Source organism: Dipodomys ordii, unplaced genomic scaffold, assembly GCF_000151885.1.
Source record: "Dipodomys ordii isolate 6190 unplaced genomic scaffold, Dord_2.0 Scaffold123, whole genome shotgun sequence".
Classification (NCBI taxonomy): domain Eukaryota; kingdom Metazoa; phylum Chordata; class Mammalia; order Rodentia; family Heteromyidae; genus Dipodomys; species Dipodomys ordii.
The window spans coordinates 4,049,186-4,054,154 of record NW_012267339.1 but is presented as its reverse complement, the minus strand read 5'-3'; positions in this window follow the sequence as shown (position 1 = coordinate 4,054,154).

The window sequence follows — 4,969 nt, the reverse complement described above, 5'->3', positions numbered from 1 at the left end:
AGATACAATGGGAAGTATAATCTGGGAGCACAGTCCTGTTTTTGACAAGGTGAACTGCACTCCAAAATCTCTCATGCAAAACAGTCCAGAAGTAGATGAGAACCCATAGGGGTGAAGGGGGAGCAAGATGGAAGTAATTAAACATGAGATACAATGGGAAGTATAATCTGGGAGCACAGAAAACATTCTTAAGGGCAAGAAAATGATGAAAAAAGAAAAGGCAAGAAAGGACTATATGGAAATAGATATAGGACATATGTCCAAATTTGTTATGATCCAGGTTTGCTCTGGGGACTTTCCTATCTGCTTTGATCTTAGGAAATCTTAATTAGTTATCATGTTTATGTAAATACATTTTAATCTTCAACTGCTTAGAGTACCATTCACTATGAGTTGTTGCAAAGCAAAAACAAAATCTAATTTTCTGATTAGTACCTAATAAATTTCCACTGTCACGTTAGCCAAAACAGCACATTAGGACTTTAAAACTCTTAACGACTTTAAAAAAAATTGGATTTTAACTTTTACAACCCATTTAGTCAGCCACAGTTTCCATGGAGAATATTGTGGTGATTCATTTATACTTACCCATCTCTCATAGTTTAACCAGTGTTAGGTGTCAGAACTGCTCCCATCTTTGCTCTACATTTACATTTCTTTGCTATTGTTTTAACCATGTTCCTGTGATTTCATTCATATAAAATTAATGAAACAAAAACTATAACCCTCCCAAAATTTATACTCTTATTAATAATCATTATCTTACCAATCGCAATTGACAAAATGGGCCACATGTTTTTAATGATTTCAAATCAATATACCTACTAATTTCACTTAACAAAAGGAAATTAGATTAATTATACTTCCTTTTCCAAGATAGACTTTTGAGTTCTCATAAAAGTAATGCATAATCAACTCTATCAAATCAACAAGTTTAAAGACACAGAAAGACATTCCAAAGCAGAAGCAGTACTTGAGTTATTATGTTACACTTGCCTGACAAGTTCCCTAAGATATGATGCGGTAAGAATGAAAAGGAGAAATCAGATTGCATTTTATTCAAATTAATGTCCAAAAATTTTTCTTAAAATGACACATATTATAAAGATGTAGTGCCAGAAATTATCCTGTACCACCAAGTATATGTGGCTCACACCTGCAATTTTAGCTGCTCAGGAGGCTGAGATCTGAGGATCTTAGTTCAAAGCCAACCTGGGCAAGCAAATCAAAGGCATTATCTCCCATTAGCCAGCAAAAAGCAGACATCAGATGTGGTTCAAATGGTAAAGTACTGGCCTTGTGCAAAATAAATTAAGGGAAAATGTGAGGTCCTAAGTTCAAATGCCAGTGCCAGAAAAGAATTATTCTCTAGGATTATCATTTTAGTGTTCTTCATTTACTGGATAAGCTACATGACCAGCAGACTATTCACTATAATTGCAGATTTGAAGAATTTTAAGGAGATGTATAGGTGTATTCACATGTTAAACATTAAATTTATCTAAATCCATAAAACTTAAAAAAATTAATGTGTGATTCTGAGTGACTGAAATGTCATAATTGTAAAAATATATGTAAATAGGATTAACTATTAAAATAATAAGCTTTGTATGAATCCTAAAATGGCAGTTTTAGTTTCATTCATAGTCTTTTAGTAAAATCATTAAATAAATGGACAATTGTTTTCAACAAATAAATTGTAAGGCAAGAAATGTTTCTGTCATGGCTGAGGAGCTGGCAGTACACAGTATGGGGGCTGCTGTGCTATAATGTGTCGTTTTAACACCAGAGGATGGCTTTTATATAATGAGCATCATGATAGTTAGCTTCAGTGCTAGAAATGCTAAGAACACCTGGTGGTTATAGGTGTGGTATTCTATAATGTAGTCTTTGTAGCTCACAAAATGATATTTTTCTTCTATTTGATCTGTACTTCCCTGATATATAAGCTGAGCAAGGATGTCTTCTTTCACTGGAAGGAAGTGTGTTAACCAAACTTCTTAAATTTTGAATTATTGTTAGTCTGGAGTATTTATAAATAAGAAAAATAAAGATCTTGACTTTTTGTAAGAACACATTTTATGTATGATTGAAGATTTTACAACACTCCGAAAAAGCCATCTGATGTTAGATTTAAAAAGAAAACCGAACGCATTTTTTTTTCTGACATACTACACATGAAAAATTGGAAATCCCAATATCTTCGATAGAAGTTGTAGAAAGGGTATGTCTCCTTGGAGACTGACACCCACTTAACACAGCAGAAAAGAAGGAGTTATATTGTAAACAAAAAGGTACAGTAAAGGACATTTGTAAATTCACATAAGAATAGTTCATAAACATTTTGGTCTTTCCATAACAGTTTTTATATAAAATGAATAAAAAAACCTTTAGACGGCTGTCATCATTCTTGTTTGGCCACTTTTCACTTAGATGCACACAGACATGTTTATATAGCAATATATTGATGCACCGTTACACGGATATTAAACTATGGTAACTGCTTGTAACATATGTGCATTACCCCATCAACATTATCCATAGTTGAAATACTCTTACATTATGTATTCTTGTCATGTTGTATCTATAAAAACATGAAAATATAACTTTACATTATTTCAATTATTTACATTAGTTCAAGCTTGACAGAGAAAAAAATTGATAAGCTCATTTTTTTGGAAGAGTAGGCCCAGAGGTACAATAAATAACATTGATTTTGTATAGTCATCTTTATTTTTTTCAGTTTTAAAAACTCCTTTCTTAAGTACAATATGGAAACAATTAGTCTGCAATTTGGTCATTCTAGCATTTAATAATTAAAATCTGAAATGAATCTTCAACTTTCCTAATGAAGAGCAATACAATAAAACTATATTGGATCATTTTGGAAATTATGATCAAAGTTATTTTGCCTCATCTTGAAAAGTACAATCAGGGACAGCAAAATTTATTGAAATGAATCATGACGCCACATGCCTCCCTGCTGAATGCAAGTGCTCACTGCTCTGCCATGCTTTCCCTTCCTTTCTGTGAAATATAACAAATAGGCATATATTAAATGTGGCACTTGATAAAATACCAAGTGCTGCACAAGAATTAAAAGTAACTACTGGATATAAGTTGTTTACAAACCTAAATTAATTTAGCTTAGAGGGTTTTAATAGAAATCATGGCATTTTATGATGAAAAGAGAGACCTCTTGAATCTCTTTACTAGGTAAATAGAAATTCTTTATTCAAAAGCTACAGGAAGTGTTATACTTTATCCATGTTGGGCACACAAAAATAAGCATTCTACCTGAGGAATATAAAAATAATATATTGTGTTTGATATGATGGATAGAATGGAAAGAAATTATCCTGCAGATGAGTCAAAGTATTTAAATTATCCACCATTTATAAGGTTTATAAATCAGCTTCTATTTTAAAACTAAAGATATATTTAGTTTATGGGGTTTGGTCAACTACCTAAAAGCTACTTCCAAGGCATTTCTGACATTATCCACGACATATACTGCTCTTCTAAGCTCAAACACTTTCAATAGATGCGACCTCATCTATTCTGACAAGTTTTTTTTAATATAGCTATTAAAATCTATTAGCATTTTCTACAGTCTAAATGCTTTTGTATTTAGAAATATTTCATTATATAGATTAAGACATATCAAAAACATTCATATATTATTTGATGACATTTCATACTTGGAAAAAAATCACTGTGGCTTTTTTTAATGGAATTTTTTCTCTGGGAACCTAACCACTTAGGGGTATCTTTAAACTCACTTTATTTATGACCAAACTGTAGCTAAGCCAAAGTAATTGGACCACTTGCAAATAAAACAATAGAAAAGATGTTTATTTCAAATGTCAAGCATTGCCAAGTAATTTTATATTAACACCAAATGTTAAAGAATAGGATAAAGTTTTAATAACAATATTAAATTACAAGACTGGAATCCTCTCTTTGTTTTCTTCCCCTCACATGTACATATTTGGCTTTGAAAAATACAGAACTGATACGTGAGCCTTTTTTTCTTTTTATCATTTCCCATTCATTTAACTATTTTTAGTCTTATCCAACCAGTATGGAAGCAAATTTATTTTAAAAGCCAGTTCATTTGTGAAAATACCTAAAAATATTTTTTTCCATTTTAAATGTTTTTTTTTTCCTTTTTTCTTATAAAACATGTCACATCTTGATGCAGTTGATGTCAAGTGTGCTTAAGTCATTATGAATCAAGAGACTGACAATAGTGGCTGCAGAAACAGGTTTGTTGTCTGTACAATGAGAGTACTTCCATGTGAGCTGTGCCTGTCCACCAAGCTTCGTCTGTATTTCGAGTAGAAAAGGATGCTATGTTTTTAAATTAATCATTCCTTATAATTCCAGATGAACTCCGCATTTTTAAGAACTCTTGGCTGAAAGAAAAGTCTTCAAGATAGGGGATGCCTCTCACTACTTTGACAATAAACACACAAGAAAACCATTGTGTAAGGCACTCAAAAGGTTCTTATCACTCACGAGAGATCAGTCATACTGCCATTCATTCCCATGCCAGGACTCACGTAAGGGACAGCATGCACTGCTTTTGGAAATTCTGGAGTCATAACACGTCCATTTTCTCCAGTACTTCCTATAATTGACAGCCTTGCTTTGTTCCTCATCGCATCACTCAAGGTCATCTTAAATGAGAGAGGAGGGAAAAAAAGAAAGAAAAAAGTCACACGTTATGGTTTTCAAATGCATCCAGAGTAAAGGCGGGCTTGTTTTTGTTTGTTTGTTTTGTTTTGTTTTTGTTTGGAAAATTTTACTTATATTGGAAAGCTTCTAGCAAATGAAAGCAAACTGCACAAAGCTGAAGTACAAATAATAAAGCACAATTATGGCAGAAATCTGTCCGCATTCACCCAAGCTACTGTGCCATTAAGAGGAGAATAGACACTTGAGCTGCAGGTTAGTCACTGGTCAG